The sequence below is a fragment of the Dryobates pubescens genome, chromosome 7, assembly GCF_014839835.1.
Source record: "Dryobates pubescens isolate bDryPub1 chromosome 7, bDryPub1.pri, whole genome shotgun sequence".
Classification (NCBI taxonomy): Eukaryota; Metazoa; Chordata; class Aves; order Piciformes; family Picidae; genus Dryobates; species Dryobates pubescens.
Genome location: NC_071618.1, coordinates 13683746 through 13705297, shown reverse-complemented (window position 1 = coordinate 13705297; position 21552 = coordinate 13683746). Strand labels below are relative to the sequence as shown.

At 38.4% G+C, this 21552-nt stretch overlaps 1 protein-coding gene across 3 annotated transcripts in view; it reads right to left on the bottom strand.

Moving 5' to 3' along the window:
• The window catches only part of FGF14 (fibroblast growth factor 14), a 436610-nt gene that overhangs the window by 179044 nt on the left and 236014 nt on the right, over positions 1-21552 (bottom strand). Inside the window, exon 2 of one of the 3 annotated variants that reach the window (XM_054162958.1) lies at positions 10254-10293. The exons of the other annotated variants lie outside the window; for them this stretch is intronic. The gene's annotated coding sequence lies outside the window, so the exon portion shown is untranslated. The remainder of the gene's footprint in view (positions 1-10253; positions 10294-21552) is intronic. 3 annotated transcript variants of the gene reach the window in all.

The following is a 21552-nucleotide window of genomic DNA, read 5'->3' as shown; positions in this document are numbered from 1 at the left end:
ATTCATTTCTACATCAGATAAATTTATTTAGTAAATGGTTAAAGTAACAATGCAGCTTATCTATCATACTTCTAAAATGTATGCAAAAATAGATTCTTTTCCTTGGTTCCTTTGGATTTTGCACTTGCCCTACATGGAAATGTAATCAAAATCTTTGTCTATTTATAGAACCACAGAGAATAAGGTACTTACTACTGAAAAGAAGAGTTAGTATTGAAAAGGGTGAGTAACAATGTAGTTGTGAAATTTTTGAAGGCTGCATCCCACATAGTGAGAGGATTAAGTAAAAAAGGTAGAATAGGTTTGTATTACACATTTTAAAGGTGTGTATGTGAATGCACACTGCAAACACACAACAAATCATTCCTTCAGGACAACTATATATTATGACTGGTAAATGCTAGCACAATTATAACAGATATCTCATTCTCTCAAGACAGGATGTTGATATTCCACAGATGCAAAATAATTAATAAATTAAATTCTTCTATAAAGAATTCTACAGGTTGTTTCTAAGACTAATACAGCAAATTAAATTGAATTTAATATTACAGCATCACAGTATCACCAAGGTTGGAAGAGACTTCAAAGATCATCAAGTCCAACCTGTCACCGCAGACCACATGACTAGATCATGGCACCAAGTGCCATGTCCAATCCCTTCTTGAACCCCTCCAGGGACAGTGACTCCACCACCTCCCTGGGAAGCCCATTCCAATGGCTAATGACTCTCTCAGTGAAGAACTTTCTCCTCACCTCGAGTCTAAACCTTCCTTGGCACAGCTTGAGACTGTGTCCTCTCATTCTGGTGCTGGTTGCCTGAGAGAAGAGACCAACTCCTTCCTGGCTACAACCACCCTTCAGGTAGTTGTAGACAGCAATTGACAAGCTCTGAGTGGACAAAATTTATTGCACTGAAAGAAAAAGGAAAGAGACACATCCAAGAAGATGTGAAAAAAGTTTCAGGTAGACTGAATTAAAAAGTTTCACTGGAATACTTCTGATGAATACCAAAATTGTGTTTCCTCTCTAATAAGATGCTGGTTTTCACAAGCGATGTCAGCTTACAATATGCCTGAAGAACTGAATGAAGCATGGTGGTGAAACAATTTATGAAATTATGCATAAATAGCCTGTGCAGTTTCCCTATGAGACTTCACAAACCATACTGGCTTTTATTCAGACATCAAAATGTAATTAAGTATGATTCGTTATGTATATTCATGGATTATTCACATCTGAATAATTTGCTTGCTCTAACTGCATTAGTGTATTTGGCCCCAATCTACAAAATATTTTAAGTGAAAAATCAAATCAGAGCAACTTTTCCTGGAGGAAATCACTTTCTCTTTATCTCTCTTTCTACAGATCTAGGGCAATTAGTAGTTTAAGACATTGGATTAGTGTTAGACCATTAATCTAAACGTTTAAAATAATGACAGATGGCACCAATACATGCCGCAGTGTGATCTTGCAGGAAGGAGACCCCAGCTATGGGAGCAACGTCAATTGTCCATATGTTCAGGTTGTGGTGAACATGTTATAGAGAATATTATTTGGTCCCAAATGCCACAATTGCTACTTAAACCAACAAGTGGTTAAACTAGTTCAAGAACTACCCCATGTCAAATCTCTATGTTTTCAGGCCTTTGTCAGGACACTAATTTCTAACACACCAGAGCCAAGATCCATTTTATAAATATGAGAAATCTCCAACCATAAAACTCCTGCCAGATTGTCCTTAACCTTTTGTGTTTAATAGGTCAACATTATTTAAGTGGTATCTGATGATAACTTCTAGAAAAAGACAAAGAGAAGCATTCTAACCTTGCTCTACTCTTCTCTCCTTTTCTTTGCCTCATGTAAATATGTCGGTTTATTCTACAATTTTAAGCATGGCTCAAACAACTTTTACAAGACATTACGAAACCTCACAATCTCCACAGCACACCCTTCAAACAGTAAAGGTGTTGGTTTTGGCCTTGTGGCTAACAAACACATTCCTACTGCTTCTTTAATTAAAGCACATTTGCTTTAACATTCCTGTGTACTGCAAACTCTGTTCCCCCCTCCCCCAGTTTATGGTGACTTACATCAATTTGGGACCCTTTAATATAGCCACATTGCCACATTGTGTGGTTGCAACTAGCACAATAGAAGCCATTTGTTAGCTAAGGACACTCAGAAGCTTTTAAATCACCAACACTAATTTTGCTGTTCATCATATGATGCTATCAAAGCCTAAAGGGTGTTTACAAATCCTTATGAGCCACGATACTTTGTTCAATTGTACAGATATGCTGGAAGAACAGAGAACGGAAAGGGAGCATCAGGATTTGTTCTAGAATAAAAGTATATACTGCTAACAAGGGTATTTAGGTAGAAAGAAATGAACATAGTCATCAAGAGTGTTGTAACAAAGTTTTAAGCAGAATGTAGAAAAAACACACCCATTTCAAAAAGTTGTGGGTTGTTGGGTTGTTTTTTTCGCTAATGAGGTAAATAATACAGTCTAATTTCATTTATTTATTTGAAAATGCTTAGCATCCTGTAACCATGGTAACAATTTGCCTTGCTGAGTGCATCTTTGTTAACATCCCTTCTCTGTAGTAATGTCTCCATCACCATCTGGCACTGACAATTTTCTTGCTTGAGTGAAAATTCCTCCAAAGTATAAAATTCAGGCCATTTATTTTTAGAGGGCTGACTGCCCCAGCTTCTGATGGCTTGTAGAGTCTCAATCAGAAATTCAGTATCATGATTTTGGTATATTAATGAAGGAGAGAAGAAACAGTGTGAAAAATTATTAGATTTATAACTTAATCAGTTGCCTTCTTGTCTTTGTTATATATGGTTTCTCTTTCAAACTTTTTAAGGGGTGATTTTAAAAACCATGTACTCCATCTCACCTCTGTTGTTTCACAGAAAATCAGTGGCATTAGACAGATGGCAAAAAGAATTCCATTATTAATAAAACAAGTTCCAAGGTACCACATGAGGACTAGGAAAACTTTGTTTCCATGGTAAATTCTTTAAGTATAATGCACTTAACAAATACAGCATTCAATACTCAGTGATCAAATGGAAATAATGTAATCACAAATATTAGGTCAAATAAATAACATAAGAACTTAAAAGACCAGCGAAGTAACAAATGTGTACTGACAAGGAGCCAGATTGGAGAGAGAAAGAAGGAAGAGTCCTTTCAAGCATGGGCCTCTCTCCAGTCTACATTTTGATATTTTTGTAACTATTCTGAATTCTATTCCAAAGCAGAAAACAGTACAATTTTATCACAAGTATAAAATCAGCAATATTTTTCAGTTTAGAAATAATATGAGTGCTACTAAATATTTGAGTAAATTAAAATCATTTGGCCTTGCTCTGTTTTGCATATCATGTTATTAAAAGTCAGTTGATTGATACATGGTTTATATGTGTGTTCTTCAAAGTTTCATAAAATCAGCCAAATAATCCTTCTGGGTTTGGGAGGAATACCTGATGATAAAGCTTAGGACGTATTTTATGCATAATTATTTATCTTTGGTGTGTATGAAGAGTGTAGACCAGGCATAAAGATGAAGGCACTCACTCATCCAAGAATGTGCCACTGTCGATTTCTCCTTCCACCGGATCAGAGCATGAAGTGAGAATGCTGATGTGCTCTGTGCAGTGAAAATATGACAGGCTTCTTTATATATAAACAGTTGCTTTTTATGTGTATTCATATGCTCCACCTCAGAGTGATTTCGTGTGGGTTCTGTGGTGTTTGTTTTTGTTGGTTTTTTTTGGTGTGTGTGTGTTTGTTGGTTTTTTTTCTCTGTAAATGTTTTCAGAAAAAAAATAAATAAATGGGGGAATTGACAGTAGCAGCTGAGGCTGGCATTTGGAAACAATGGAGACCAGCATGTAGCCTGACAAAATACATTGATGGAAGAAATGTATTGATCGTCACAATGGGAGAATTGAGAGGCTGTAATGACTTTCAACTTCTAGGACAATTCTGTAGGGTTTGGAAGCGTTTTAAACTGAGCATATTTAACATGAATGGTCAAGAAATAACTGAAGACAAAAATAATGAGCCCTGTTCTGCACAATATAAAGTCAGTCAGAATTCTTGGTGAGAACTCTTTAGGTTACCTTAAATGGTTGTCTTTGATGATTCAACACTGATGTCAATACACCTCCTAAACAACCATTTCACAAACTCTGGGTTGTTTTTTTAATATCACTGCAAGCTTTGGGACTATTCTTTATTTTTTCTTATGCTTATTGAAAGATACAGGACAGAAATTTATTAAGTATTAGATAAATCCTTTATGAAAGGGCTGAGAACAAAGTTCTCTAAGTGTCTAGTTTTACTTTTTGTAAAAGGAGAGTAGCATACACAAAACAACTTCTCTGAAAAAGATCACTACAAATTTCCCTATCAGAGAATACAGCCATAGTATGGAGTTTCTTAAATAACCTGATAATGCCTAATGTTTCTGTTTTCTTCTTCATAGGGTAAAGAAATCTGAATTTATTGATGTAATTCATTCAATTTTGTGTTTTAGATTGTTACACATTGTAGGGTTCTTTTACCTGGAAAAATAAGTCACCTGTTGAAAAGAGAAAAGTTGCTTTTTCCAGTCTTCTTTATAGAGAAAATGTAGTACACATATTTACAGTGGAGAAAAAAAATATCCAAAAGCCAGGTGAATAAAAACAACAGAATGCTAAGCTACAATTTTCTTGAACGGAGATGCACCATGAGTGTGGTGTTAAGACAGATACATAACTTTACACATGATGATTGGGAAGCATTAGCTTCTGATGGGGCCCGCCTCTTTACTGAGTGTGAACACCAAGCCCTCACTTATTGCCCATATCTTAGCAGGGCTAAAGCAAGATGTGTTGAATTGTGATCTTGATTGTCATTTGACTCCAGCAATGTTGTGGAGTTTGATACAGCTTCACAAAAGCGAGCAGCACTTTTAAAAAGAGGCAATGGCACGAAGGTGTGATCTTGTTTAAGTGGCGTTAGACGGGGATTCATTTCATAGAATGAAGGCATCATAGAATGGTTTGGATTTCATTTGTACTACAGGTTATCCTAACCTTAGCCTCATGAAAGGGAATGCTTTGGTAGTTCACTTTCCCTGGGAAGTAGATGTAAGAAAGCCACAGCTTCTGTTTAGCTGATGTCTATTTTGTTTGGACAACAAGTCTATGACTAACAATTTTCTTTTCACAATACTTCCAGAATCCCATCTCAGTGTTTAACAAGAGAAATCACTTCTCCTACCACTGCTAGTAAGAGTTGCAAAGAGCTCAACACAGGGAGAAAAAAAAAAAAAAAAAAAAAAGAGGACATGGATATTTATAAACTTGTTGCAATAATTATAGGCTAAAAGATCAAAACCAGAAGACAGACACCGGAAATTATTTTAAAGGCAATAATCAAATAAACATATCATATTTGACATAAAATAAGAAAATTCTAAGCTATGGGTTAAAAGGAAAGTGATTCAAAAGTATAACCCAGCAGCAAAATAAACAGTCATGTACATAGAGCTACTGTTAACCCGATTTGTTACACCTGAATAGCAGTTTTCACATATGAAGCAATTCAAGCCACGCTATCTTTTTAATTTACATTGTAAAATTTTAATATGACTGAAAAATCATAATGCTAGTTTTAAAGATATATTCAACTTCATACTTTGAACATCCATTCTCAAAATTTACCTTGCAGTATACTTCAGTGTGGCCCCTCATTATTTATAACAGAAAAATTAAAATAAACTAGTAAATGTCAGAAAATACCCACACACATCCATAGGAAAGCCATGCTTGAAAAGTCTTTTTGTGTTCTTAGCAAACTTGCTGTATCTATTCCATCACATTAGGTGCAGTGTTGCAAACTCAGGAGGAAAAACAAGGCTGGCATACTGGAACACACATTTTACATTCACAATTCGCTCAAAACAGATACTGGGGTCTTTGCTGCTCAACGGGATATTTAGGTGCTATATAGATACAAAGACGCTCACAGAGTCTCCAGGTTCTACTATTACTCTCCACTTCAACTGGTAAAACAGTCACTATCCACGCTCATTCCTATTAAAATATCTTTCATCCACAGTACCAAGATAAAGATAATATGTACCACTATAACCTGGAAGTGGGGGGGTCTCCCCAATATAGGCCAAGAACAAGTCTTGAAATTTGACAACCTTCTAGGCTGCATGGGGAGCAGGTGGCTATCATACCCAGAGGTTTTCTGATAGCTATGCAGAGAAATCCTGATCACATTAAAAAAAAAGGAATAAAGCAAAACCCTTTGCATTTCTCTAAAGTAAAACTTAACCCACAGTGATAATACATCCTTCTGAAACTTTTAAAGTGCCATTTTTCTTGACTATTTAGTAGCCCATGCACTTTCTGTCAGACAACTCTATTCAATGTGTCATGTCTATGCAATAAAGTTATCATGAAAATTAATGATGATGTTATGAACCGCAGAATAAAAGCAATTAACTTTTTTCTAAATGCCAACAGTACAAACCTTCTACATCTTAATTAGTTCTCTATCATCTTACTTCATATTTTTCTACATATGGAGTCATTATTTAAACAAAAGACACTTTGGAGACTCATTTTCCAACATGATGGAGTAGCTTTGCTCCATGTTGACAATGTGAATTTATATTTTACCCTAGTCTGGGAAGAATCTTTCCACTGAAAGACTGAGCTTCCTTTCAAATGGACCAAGCACAGACAGATCATCCAAAATCCCTTTGTTTCTAGTTTCCCAGTAGAAATAAAAGAATTATCCTTATCAAGAATTATCCATAAATATCTGCTATAACAGGTTCTTCTGTTCACAGGAAAAAAATGCAAACCACTATATTTTACTGAGTATTAAAGAGACAAACTTGGTTCTACCTTTTCCATTTACTTTCTTGACAAAATCTGAGCAGACCAGTTAGTGTATGGGATAGAATAGAATAAAATAGACCAGGTTGGAAAAGACCTTCAAGATCATCAAGTCCAACCTATCACCCAACACCACATAATCAACTAAACCATGGCACCAAGTGTCTCATCCAGTCTCCTCTTAAACACCTCCTGTGATGGTGACTCCACCACCTCCCTGGGCAGCACATTCCAATGGCAATCACTCTTTTTGTGAAGAGCTTCTTCCTAACATCCAGCCTAAACCTCCCCTGGTGCAGCTTGAGACTGTGTCCTCTTGTTCTGGTGCTGGTTGCCTGGGAGAAGACACCAACCCCGACCTGGGCACAACCTCTCTTCAGGTAGTTGTAGAGAGCAATAAGGCCTCCCCTGAACCTCCTCTTCTCCAGGCTAAACAACCCCAGATCCCTCAGTCTCTCCTCATAGGGCTTGTGCTCCAAGCCCCTCACCAGCTTTGTTAACCTTCTCTGGACATGTTCCACCAACACAACATCCTTCCTAAACTGAGTGGCCCAGAACTGGACACAGGATGCAAGGTATGGCCTAACCAGTGCTGAGTACAGGGGAAGAATGACTTCCCTGCGCCTGCTGGCCACACTGTTCCTGATGCAGACCAGGATACCATTGGCCTTCTTGGCCACCTGAGCACACTGCTGGCTCAGGTTCAGCTGGCTGTCAATCAGTTACCCCCAGGTCCCTCTCCAGCCACTCCAACCCCAGCCTGTAGCACTGCATGGGGTTGTTGTGACCAAAGTGCAGCACCCGGCACTTGTTAAATGACATCATGTTTGGACTCTGCCCACCTGTCCAGTCTGTCAAGGTCCCTCTGAAGAGCTCTCCCACCCTCTAACAGATCAACAACTGTCATCTGCAAATTTACTAATGATGGACTCAATCCCTTCATCCAGATCATCGATAAAGATATTGAACAGGATGGGGCCCAGCACTGATCCCTGGGGAACATCACTAGTGACTGGCTGCCAGCTGGATGTGGCACCATTCACCACCACTCTCTGGCGTCGGCCCTCCAGCCAGTTCCTAACCCAGCACAGAGTGCTGATGTCCAAGCCATAAGCTGACAGCTTGGCCAGGAGTTTGCTGTGGGGGACGGTGTCAAAGGCCTTGCTGAGGTCCAGGTAGACTACATCCACAGCCTTCCCCACGTCCACCAGGCATCCAACCTGATCTTAGAAGGAGATCAGGTTGGTCAGGTAGGACCTGCCCTTCCTAAATCCATTATGGCTGGGCCTGATCCCTTGGCTATCCTGTGAGTGCTGTGTGATTGCACTCAAGATGACCTGTTCCATAATCTTGCCTGGCACTGAGGTCAGGCTGACAGGGCTGGAATTCCCTGGCTCGTCCAGCTGGCCCTTCTTGTGGATGGGCATCATGTTGGCCAGCTTCCAGTCATCTGGGACCACTCCAGTGAGCCAGGACTGTTGAAAAATGATGTACAGCAGCTTGGCCAGCTCATCTGCCAGCTCTCTCAGCACCCTAGGATGGATCCCATCCAGTCCTATGGACTTGTGGGGATCCAAGAGGCTAAGGAGGTCTCTAACTGCTTCCTCCTGGATTATAGGGGAACTATACTGCTCCCTACCTCCATCTGCCAGCTCAGGAGGCCAGTTGTCTGGAAGGCAACTTATCTTGCTATTAAAAACTGAGACAAAGAAGGTGTTAAGTACCTCTGCCTTTTCCTCATCTTTTGTTACTATGTTCCCCTCCACTTCCACTAAGGAGTGGAGGTTGTCCTTGCCCCTCCTCTTGCCATTAATATATTTGTAAAAGGATTTTTATTGTCCTTCACAGCAGTGGCCAGTCTAAGCTCTAAATGGGCTTTTGGCTCTCTAATTTTTTTCCTACATGACCTAGCAACATCCTTAAACATTTCACAGGTAACCTCCCCTTTTTTCCAACGATGGTACACTCTCTTTTTTTCCCCTTAATTCAGTCGGAAGCTCATTGCCCAACCAGCCTGGCCTTCTACCCCAGCAGCTCATCTTCCGGTGCATCGGCACAGCCTGTTCCTGAGCCTTCAAGATTTCTTTCTTGAAGCAGGTCCAGCCCTCCTGGACCCTTTTGTTTTTAAGGGCTGGATCTGATCCCTAATGTGTTCTTACCAAGAAGAACACAGTTTCACTAATTTATTGAGGATTTACTGGGTTTTGCCCATTTTCAGCTGAAATGGAAAAGCTTTCCTACACTGTAAAATACAGATGCAGCTTTTGTTTCTTAATTATTTAGAACTTCAAAGTATGACTTTGTTTTTCTACTGTAGTTGTGCTATGCAGATCTTAGGGGTGTCATGGAAACTAGGAATGTTTCACTGGGCCAACATGTTCCTTCTCAGCTAATACTGGACCAATAACCCATAACAACACTTGAAAGAAGTATCTTTCTTGAAAGAAGTTTTAGATACCTTATTTGATTTTATCTATTCCTCTTGATAATTGAATTCAATAAAGCATTTTATTCCATAATCTTTGTTCTGCATCTATGGTGCTTTATGTATCTGCCTGCTAAACATTGTCAATTTGTACCATTTTAGTAAGAGGGCAGAACTGTGAATCTTGGAAAAAACAACAAAACAAAAAAACCCAAATGACAAAAACTTTTGAATAACTTCTGTGCTTTTGAGTGCAATAATCAAGCACTGCACAACACATTACTTTATAAAGTGCTGTCCTACCCTTACAAATGACACAACTTCTCTATCAGCAGTCTTCCTCTTGATTTTATAAGAAAGATCTCTCTAACCCTGTGTCATCTAAATTAAGATTCTCCAACCAGAATTTAAGTTTACAATATTCTCATGAAACTGGACCCAGAAAATCAGACAGTTCTCTGATCTAATCTACAGTATTAGCTATTCAAAAAGATAGCACACTATATGCATGTAGTCAACTTTATTTTAAATAAGATTAGCCTTTCCCCATCACAACTGTTTTCTGCCAAAGCCCACATAAAGTACCCTTTTAAATATTTTAAGAGCTAATGGATGGCTAGAGGACTTCAGATGTTGCAATGGGATGCAGACCCTGCATGGTGTAAGTTCAGTCACATTGTGGCCAAGAGTGAGAACAATCTAGCCCACTACCTGTATGTGGTACATAGTCCTTCATTTGTATTCTTGCTTAAAATGCTTCAGGCAATTAACTAACAAAAAGTAGGGAGATGTGTTTTTATAAAAAACAGCAAACAGCAGTACAAGGCATCATCATAATGACTGAGCACATTCTGTGTTAAGACTGGTAAGCAGGGGGAGACAAAGGAAAAAGGGAAAAATTACATACCACTATATGTGTTTGTTGTAGTCCTCCCTCTTCTTTCACCCTACAAAACAAGATCCCATACAGCAAGCGTTATCTACCTACTAGGAAGCAGGAGGCAAAAAGACTGTCAATCACAGGGGTATTACATACAGTAAGCTTCCACCCTTTCTCCCCCTTGTATTTAATTTTTTAAAAAATGAAAAAATAATGTAGAATTAGGAAATATAGTCTTACAGAGATAGTTAGCATAACACAAGAATGGGAAAGAGGAAGGAAGATAGGATGGCAGAAAGCAAGATTATGACAAACACAATCACTAGTATGCAATTTCCCGCTTCTGTATGTCATATCTCCTCCCATCCTAGAAACAAGATAAACAAGAGTCCAGACAAGTGGCAAGAAATGAAAATGTCAGCCTGACGAACTCTTCAGTCAGAATAATTCAGATTAAGCAATAGGTCTGGTTGATAACAATAGTGGCAAGAACTTAATCAATGATCCAGTTTCAGCTTTGTACATAGCAGATGCTCTCTCAGTCCTTTGGCCTAGAAGATTAAAATGCTTCCAATACACTGCTCACAAACAGCAGTGATGTATCTCCACGGCACTAAGAAATGCTTATTTTAAGTATTAATAAAAACTTGCTGTCTCACAGAATGAAATAGACCTCTTCTCCACATGAATATGGTCTAGATCAGGGAAGATGCAAGGACACCTGATGGCTCTTAAGAAAAACAAGAGGTATAGCAGTCATATATAATGCTGAAAACCGAAGAAACACACACTACACCGACAACTTCATCTGGAAGTAGTAATTTCATAAAAATAATGAAGTCTCATTCTAACAGATGTTCATTTAGAAGCAAGAGAGAGGTTTCAAAGGGACACACAGAGAAAATTTTAGAATATCCACATTTTGAATTACAGACAATCTTTATTGTCTGGTTAAGTTGTACGTTGAATACACCAGGTACAGAAACTTCTTGACCACTAAGAAGTGGGTTTTGATGATTTTTCTGGAAAGATGATTTAACACCCAATAACTTCCAAGATCACTATCCTAAAATAAGAGAGCTCAGCAGATGTAACCCAGTTTAAATGCTTAAAAATATAAATAGAAACTGATGTTTTAGCTATAAATCAAGTGTGAGGGAATTACTGTTAAGCAGACTGAGGTAGGTAGGTCAAAGTTGGTTTTAGACAAGTTCAAGATGGTTTTAAGAATGTCTCTTGAAATACAGATCTTGCTGAAGGAGGTTATGTCACTGCTTCTATACACATTTAAATCTTAAACTTTAAGTGGGCAATGAAGCTAAAAGGGGAGAAGTGGTGGAGTTAGATACTTATGCATTAACTGGTCAAATGTTATGACAGACAAGCTTTAAAAATGCAGTTTTCTGACATTCAGAACCCACATGGACATGTTCCTGTGTGACCTGCCTTGGCAAATGCATTGGACTCAATGATCTTCAGAGGATATTGTGACACCTTAAACACATTTCTTGTAGCTTCTTGATTATAAAAGAACAGGTTTTGAGAAAAACATAAATCACTCCTCTGTCATTTCACACAGGAGCTACAGTTTGTTCACTAAGCTATAGGAAATGGATTATAATTAAGTTGGACATTTTCAAATCATCCTTTTACAGTATTGGGAAGCTGGCAAAATTTAGAGAATGACTTTTTTAGATTTTTTAAAAGATCTTCATCAAAACTATCTACACCAAATACAAAGGTTTGTACATATGATGTTTAAAATTCTTCAACTGCCTTTGAACTCTCCTTTAGAGCAACATAATTAAGTCAGAGAGAGTAGACAGAGCAAAAAGGAACAGCAAAATGATGGAAGGAGCAAAATTCAAGAAAAGACTGAAAATAAATATTCATCTTCTATAGATCCTTTTTTTTTTTTTCAAGAGTAAACTCAACAGATGTAAGCTTTGAAGGCAAAGTGAAGATCAAATAACCCAACTCTATTAAAAAAATTAACTCAGGTCCAGAAAAAATGTGAAAAATTAGAAATATTCTGTCAGTTCCACAGATCAGAGAAATTAAAGTCACTAGAAAGCAATACCTTATAAATTTATGTTTGCAGTGAGCAAAGACAAAATATTTCCAGGTAATAGACAAGGAAATTGAAAAGCACAGGTCACAAGAGAACAGGAGAATGCAGCACCACCAGATGACCCACTGGTTTAAGGACAAGAAAAACCAGATCCCATAACTACTGCACAGAGGAAAGTGATACAGCTACCATGCTATCTAGTAACCTCTTTCTAAAGATGCTCTTCATGGCTAAGTTAAGTGAATGGAGCCTTCGAGCAGGTTCAAAGTCAGTATCCTTATATGGAAACAGAGGACACAACATCTGTGCTGTTGTACCTACAAAAACATTTTTCCAGAGGAGAAAAGATCTCAGATAGAAATTCCAACAAGAAGCACAAACAGGATCTGCAGCATGGGGCTGCGTTTCTGGCTTTTTGGCTGTGGAGATATTTGTTTTGACCCTACAGCCACCTTGAGCTCCAGTCAAGTCTTGCTTATACGCATCAGTCACTGAAGACAGAAGATAGCAGGCTTGGATTTCCCATACAAGTTCAAACTCCCCTCCTTCATACACTTTTTATTCAGCAGGAATGTCTCGCTAGACCTAGCAGTCAGATTACATCATTGTTAAATGCAGTCTGCTGTCAGATACATGGTGCCTGCCCAGATTAATTAAAGTAAAACCTGCACAGCATACATGGTACAGAATACAAAATAAGGCACAAATCTCACTGCACAGTGCTGGCAGCACAAGCATAATGCTTTTAGGCTCATAAAGCCTCCACTCAGTCATCCCCATTCCAAACAATACCTACAATTTTTCCTGCCAAAAACACATTAATGGCCATGAAACCCACAGAGAGCACAGTAAGCGATGTTACCCACTCCTGATGTCTGGAGGATCATTTAGAATGAAAAGTTTGCCAAAAATTATATTAAAAAAATCCTACAGTGCAAAATGTGTTCTTTGGCAAAAATCATCAGAGCATTGATTCTATTTAAACATAATCTTGCTGAAAGGATGTATAGAAATGCTTATCACTCTTTCTAGTATAAAAAAAATAAAGCATATTGTTTGATCCCAACCATCTCTACTGAAGTTTCAGAAGCTGTTTGAAACATAGTGACTTCCTTATACAGAAGCTATAACATGCTGGAAATACCAGTTGAAACACTGTACTTGATCAAAATCTGAATTGGTCATTTACCTGGTTGTAAATATCATATCCTAAAGGTTCATCTCAACATCACTAGAGAGATGGTTGTTTTTTTCCCCCTCTCAGAAGACAAGTACTCCACCTGGGAGTTCTCCTACTGATTTGCAAAACAAATGAGTTTTGGTAAAATTTTGTATCCATGTAAATGCCATTATTTTAACAACCAGTCTCACTGGTCTGAATAGAAGACAGCCAAAATACTGAGTCAGAATCAGGCAGTGCAGTAACAAAAAGAAAAGCTATTTCTGGAAAAGAGAGAGCCTTTTCTAGCTGGGACACACTCTGTTTAAAAAATGATGAATGTACACAGAATAAAGAGTATGAAGTGAATGACTATTAAAAAAGAGAATGACTAAATAATAAGAATAGTAACAAGAAGACCACCTATTGGGCAGTGGAGATGAAGGACAGCTTGATCTATTGTAAAGACACATCAGTTGCCAGAGTGCTTAGAGAGGCAAATAAAAAGAAAAAAAGCCAAGAAATATACAAGGACTTTTAAAAAGGCTACTGAGGGATTATTTAATGATTTAACTAGGGAGAAAGCACAAATAGAATTTTTTCCCATAATTCTGAAAAGATGATATGTTCAGCTATATCTGCAGTCTGCATTTTAGCATGAGCTCGAGCAGAAGACACACACCTGAAAATAAAATTCAGACATTGGAACTTCTGGTTTCCTTGAAAGTCTGTTTGGCAAAGGAGGTGGAAAGATTTGGGGACGGGAAGGGAAGGGAAAAAAAAAAAAAGAAAAAAAAAAAAAAAAGAGAGAATAACCCCAAGAGGACATAAAAATGAACCCTGGGGTAGTTGAGGATGTCCCTGCTGACTGTGGGGAGGTTAGACTAGATGACCTTTGGAGCTGCCTTCCATCCCAGACTACTCTATGATTCTATTGAGAAGCAGACTGAGGAAATGAGACAGTTAAAACTAACTGACTGTGCTCTGACAGGATGTCAGTTATACTGAATATTTCTATGACAATATGCAGTGCTCAGAGCTAGTATAGTGCATTTTCCCACTTCTCCAAGTGACAGAGGCAATGTGTGACACATGGGGCAATAACGTCAACATAAGTTTGAATACTGGTGTATGGATTTTTTTCCTCATCAGCTGCCTTTTAAGATTGCTGGTTCAGGAGAAATTCAACATGAGTTAGCAACATGTACTTGCAGCCAAGAAAGCTAACTGAATCCTGGATCAAACTGAAAGAAGCATGGCCAGCAGGTTGAGGAAGGTGATTCTCCCCCTCTACTCCACTCTTGTGAGACCTCATCTGGAGTATTGTGTCCAGCTCTGGAGCCATCAACACAAGGAAGACAGGGAACTCTTTGAACAGCTCCAGGAGAGAGCCATGAAGCTGGAGCACCTCTTGTGAAGACAGGTGTGCTGGGTTGAGGCAGCCCCCTCTCTCCCCACCACGGGCAGGAATAAAACATTCAAGACAAATGGATTGCAAAAGTGATGAAAGTTTAAATGGAAAGCAGTGAATGTTACAGAAAACCCAAAGCGCAGTGACAGAGAGATCCCAAAGCAAACCCAGAGGCATCCCATCCCATTCCCACCTGAGGGTACACTCGAGACCCCCAGGGCTCCTTCTTCCCCCTCCCTTTACTAGGCTAGTCTCAGCTGGCCAGGCCTGAGACTGCCCATCCCCCCGTGGCCTTGGGCCTAGCCAGGCCCAAAGCCAGCAGACATCTCCCCCAGTTACCGGCTGGCGGAGGAGAAAGAAAAGAGAACGTGCTAGACTCCGCACTGCATCTTGTAATGGTGCAAAGAATTATGGTAGGAAATACACAATTTCCTGTGTCCATCCCTCTGGGCTGGACTTCTGGACACAGGAAGTGAACACACCAGGGGGGCACCCAGCTCAAACTGCAACAACAGGCTGAGAGAATTGGGGCTGTTCAGCCTGGAGAAGAGAAGGCTCCAGGGAAACTCTATAGGAGCTTGCCAATATTTGAAGAGGGCCTACAGGATAGCTAGAGAGGAACATTTTACAAAGGCACGTAGCAACAGGACAAGTAATAATGGCTTCAGACTAGAAGAAGCTAGATTTAGATTAAACACGGGGAAGAAAATTTTCACCATGAGGATAGTGAGACACTGGAACAGGTTGCCTGGAGGAGCTATGGAGACTCCATCTCAGGAAGTATTCAAAGCGAGGCTGGATGGTGCCTTAAGCAACCTGGTCTAGTAGGAGGTGTCCCTGTCCATGGCAAGGGGGTTGAAACTAGATGATCTTGAAGGTCCCTTCCAACTCAAACCATTCTGATATGAAGACATGTACAAAATGAGATATACCTTGCTCCTGGACCCTTACTGGTGCTTTGTTGCTTATTGTATGGAAAGTTATTTTGTGGGCTAAGAGAAGAAGGAACATAGGAAAATAAGATTAAGGCAAAACCTGAAAAATAGGACAGAAAATATCTTTCAATGAGGCTCAGCTCTCTGCAAGATGAGCATAAAGAGCAGTATTTAAATCACTAGAGAACCAACAGTATCTTAGATGTTGAAAGTGAAAGGAAGAAAGGAATGAACTGCCAACTAGATGAGAGTATGGAGACCAGTTTTCAGTCCTTCCTCCTACAGAGATACTGCTCAAAGAAAAAAAGTTATTTCTATTACTCTACCAGGCTTACCCAACTGTATCCATATTTCAAATGACCTTTGTTACAGTTGCCACAGTGACACATTTAAGAGAGATGGTTCCTTAGGGCAGGATGTAATTTCTAAGCTGTATGAAAGCTAAAGCATGTGAATCAACTTTGCTCTCAGTTTTTTTCAGCACACCGTTGTGTTCTGGACTGTAACTGATTATCTGTGGTGCTACTTTTATATAAGTAACTGGTCTAACTGTACAATCTCTGTGCAAAGCTAGTTGGTTGTGGCTGTTCGTCCACCATGTCTTTGAAAATACTACTTGCTGCGTTAATTCTGCCAAAAGACAGATATTTTATGGCCATATAAACATTTGTTTGTTTGAGAATACACAACAAATGCTACAATTTCTAATTTAAAGCAGCACTCTGAGTGTGAGTCATACAACAATACTAAAACATGCCAAACTTCAGCGAATAGCATGTAATAGTCATCACAAGAGAGAGAAGAGAAAATTCTCTAGGAAATAGATACAAAAGCTTTACAAAAGAGAAGAGTAAGAACAAATGATGAGAAGATATACATAAAGGATTTGAGAAAGTGTGATTCCAAAGTACACAAGCAGAACCACCATATGAATAAAGTGAGGCAGCACACTTAGAGGCAAGGAACATTGTGGAGAGATGGCAAAGAACTGGCGACAACAGAAAAAGAGAAAGTGTGTGCGTGCAAGAGAGAGACGGTGGCTGACATCAAAAGAAATTAAAATAGAAGCTAATTAACAGAGGAGGGAAGTAGACATTTAAAAGAGCTGAAAATAGATTTTTTTAGAGAGAGTATAATTAGTCTTGAAAAGAAGTAATACATTAAAGAAATATCCACGCAGTAGAGTGCAGGTAAACAAATGACACTTCAACATCTTTCTAGAAATAACATTCTTTTCTGTAGCTCTCAACAGCACACCATTCTAATTGCTGAAAATAGTTTCAAGAACCTATAAAAATTCTACAATACATCTATGCATTTAGACATACCATTTAAATACCCAAGGTCCTAGAACTGTGTTTGGATACTGAGATCTTTTTGTGTGCTATGATAATTCACTCTAATGGGTGACATTTGGGCTGTTTTTAAAACTCGTAGCAACCCAAACACTGGAATGGGACCTAAGCTGACAAACATCAGTTGTGGAAGTATTGATTATATCCCCTCAATGCATTGCTTACTAACCTTTTCTTTGAATAATGTTATGTGCTAAAGCAATAAGAACACACTGTGCTGAGCTGTAACAGCTTGAATCCAGGGCTGGCATTTTGTCCAGTCTGGATACCAGACAGCTGTTGAGTGGTATCTAACTTGTATCAGCAGTTATTGTGGGTCCAGCACATTGTACTGAATGACGTCTTGCTTGTTTCCTAATCTATTTCTTTTTTAAGTCGTCTTGGCTTTTCTACTGAAAAATCTCAAGGATAGTCTCAAAAGGAAATAAAGAGAAACTTAACAATTCATAGATAATGAATCACCTACCTGTCTCCCATACCTTTGAAAGCTCTTTACTCTCAAACGGTAAGTTTGACTCAGCCTTTGTAAGTTGCAACTTGTCACATAAGACTAGTGATTACTGCACTAGATTACTGCACATTCCCTTCATCCTGCTCTCCAATGATTGAATAAAGGAATACTCAGTTATCTCCTCTATGTACTAGCCTCAGAAAGACCCATTAAAGAATGCTTTATAGATTATTTTTCTAATCGCAGAGCTTCCATCCAGGTAGCTAAAAATGATTTTCCAAAATGCTCAGCAACTGACATGTTTAGCATCTTCATAAAAAGCTTATGTCTCCTTTTCATAGCTAGATAAGATTGGGCTATCTTGCTGGTGTTTTAGAAAAAGAAAAATCTAGTTTAGGAAACAGAGTCTCATTTCACAGACACTAAATGAAAAATACCTTAGTGGCACTGGAGTTAATTTGGACCTTCAATACATTTTCCAGTATGATGTCCAACTCTACAAACATGGTAAGTGGAAACAAAGTTACAGCCTGCTACATATTCTTTTAATGTTTGTGAAATAATAAGGAAAGACAGAATAAGACATAAGCAAATTAAGATAAAAGGCAGAAATCTGTTCACTTACATATGCTCAGAGCTACCAAAGAAGAAAGTCTATTTACCAACTGAATAAAACATGATAGTTCATAATATGCACAACAAAATATTCATCTGAGTTTAAATAATTTATTACCATGGACTAATCGATGATTTTAAGTTCCTAACACACTGCCCTTCAAAACAGTAAAACTTTGGCTTCACATGCCAATATTGAATTTTCGACTGATTTTATTTCCCCCCTAATGAATTCCCACCTTAAAACATCTTGAAATTTGTCTACAAGTAAGGCAAATGCAAAAAAAAAAAAAAAAAAAAAAAAGGGGGGATTGATTAAACTCACAAGAGATATATATTGTGCAAATGAGTATAAGTAAACACTTCTCTTCTTTGGGTGATGCGATAGTAGTCAACCAATTGCATACACATCCAAGTGGAAGTTATTTTTCAAAGATGGAGACACACCACATTTAAAACTTTGGCTTAACAGAAGAATAGTATCACCACTGAGGAACAGCACAGAATTTTAGCTAACATCTTATGTGCTAAAACTCATCACTACCACCCTTGCTGATTCAGAGTAACCTCTTCTGTACTTAGAATCATAGAATCAATAAGGTTGGAAAAGACCTTCGAGATCATCAAGTCCAACCTATCACTCAACACTATCTAATCAAATAAACCATGGCACCAAGTGCCTCATCCGGTCCCCTCTTAAACACCTCCAGTGATGGTGACTCCACCACCTCCCTGGGCAGCACATTCCAATGGCAATCACTCTTTTTGTGAAGAACTTCTTCCTAACATCCAGTCTAAACCTCCCCTGGTGCAGCTTGAGACTGTGTCCTCTTGTTCTGGTGCTGGTTGCCTGGGAATAGAGATCAACCCCCACCCAGGTACAACCTCCCTTCAGGTGGTTGTAGACAGCAATAAGGTCTCCCCTGAGCCGCCTCCTCTCCAGGCTAAACACCTGTTGCCCTTCTCTGGACACACTCCAGCAAGTCAACATCTTTCCTAAACTGAGGGGCCCAGAAATGGACACAGGATGCAAGGTTGTTCTAGGTTCACATCACAGGGATGGAAATTCACTATATATCAGCACAAGTAACATGTAATTAAGAAAACTAAAAGGCAGCAGGCCACACAATTATGAAAAATACTGTATCCAGTTTCTATTGATTTAATTATTATAATCAATTGACAAATTTAAGACAAATTAGTGTTTTTTTTTTCCAACCAGCATTTCAGCTTAATCAGTAGATTGCACTACAGGCCACAGCTTGAGCACATCCTCTTAATTTAAGCAGTTCAAAATACTGTTAAATTTTCTGGTTTAAACTACTGTCAGTGACTCTGGAAAAGAGGAAGCTTTTAAATTTTACCCACTTAGTGATTTTTTTATTAAGTTCTATATGAAATTAAGGTTTCTGGATTTTATTGATGCTTTCACACACTGCTAAGAAATTCTTTGATAATTATTAAGGATAAATGGACTCAAAAAAAAGGGGGGGGGGGGAAAGGCAAGCAGCAAGATCTTCCTGTTCCCATAGAAAAATGTCCTTATCTAGCAGCAGGAAGAGTGACAAATCAGCTGTTCCTGAATTGAGACAAGAGGAAATCAGCTGTTACTGGCATAGAGGGATGATGCTGCCACACTTCAAGGAGACTGCACATCCAAGAATGCTAAACCTTCTGGACACAATGTCCCCACATGGCACTGTCTCAGCCCACTGTGAAACTGCCACATGTTAAATCACTTGAAGCATGTGAATACAACATTTTCAGCCTTATAAAGCCTCTTATATGGTATTTCTGGATGTAAAGAATTTTACTATTGGCCACAGTTCTCACTGTGCTAAGCATGGTTTACAGAGCAATGTCAAGGAGTATTTACAAAATGTTTTTATTTTTACATGCATCTTCAGCTTTCATAATTGTTCTTTTCCTCATTTGGGCTCGAATTCAACCTAGCAAAATACTCTCTTTAAGAAAATCCACTGCGATGAAGATTGGATGTGATACCTGCTTATATTTTCACTTAAGCACCTCTCAACTCCAAACAACAACAGCAAAAACCACACACACAAAAACCTAAATAAAACACAAGAGGGTGGATTACTTTATCATCTGTGAAATTCTTCCCACTGGCTGAGGCTTAAAGGATACTTTTTCCTTCATTATTGTAAAAGACAAAACCCCAAAGTCTTTAACAAAACTGCATAAAAATATAATTTTATTATGGAATGAATCAGTTTATTAGGGCATGAAAATTACCCAGATGATAAAAACTAAGTATTTTCACCAAAAAAAAAAAAAGAGATTAACAAGACATGTCTACAATTATGCTATCCCCATCTGCATGAAAAATTGCAACCAACAAGAAATTGAAGAAATTAAAGTTTTGCTTCTCATAAGAACATTTAATTTATATATTATAAAGTTCTCTGGCTGGTCAAATTCCAAAATAGAAAAGGAGTGTCCACCATCCAAACTCTGTTGAGGGAAAATACACTGGAAAGGAGCTAGTTTCCACTTACTGTCTCTGACATGAGGAGGGAAGAGTGCAAGTGGTACAAATTTAAGCCCAGCAGCCACTTACTCCACCATTCCTGAGCATCCTTCAGAAAACAAAATGCTTGAACACTATTAATCAGGGTACTCTTTAAGGGTCTTATCTTCAAAACCTTTATTTTGGGCTGTAAGTGCGTGTTGCACCAGGCATTGTACCCTGTGATGAATGACGTGAAGTCTGCACACTTGTATTAAAATCTAAATAAAAAAATATTTGGAGGCTTTGGTTTTAAATGAAAATGAACAAAGAGTTCAGTTAATCTTCCAGAAAACAAGGATTTCATTTTATAAAAGTTTGATATTTTGAAAGTATGTGATCTTTCAAACTTTCTTTAGGGTGAGACTAAAACAGAATTGGTTGAAGAAAACATGAATGCAAATTACAGAGAAGAAAATTAATTGTGGAAGAACAAACCCCTACCTTTGAGATGTTAGAGGAGTGGTATTGTAGAACACCTTTCTCAGAACAGTAGTGGAGAAGAAGGAAAAACATCAGTTTCTGACATAGAACGATTTTAAAAATGGATAGCTATGTTGCCTGCAACAAGAGGGCAAAACTCTACCTAAGTCCTTCAGTAATTGTATTCTCCAGTTCCTGACAGTTATGTCCAAACAAAACCATTCTCCATGACTCTGCTAAAGTCAACATAAAATTAATTTTTTTCAAATAATATAGGAAACAAAAATGTGAAAGGTGTGGTGATTTTTTTAAGACAATCAGGAGAGATGAAAGTGCAGGGAGATAATTACAACAGAGCTCTTTGGTCCAGTTACTC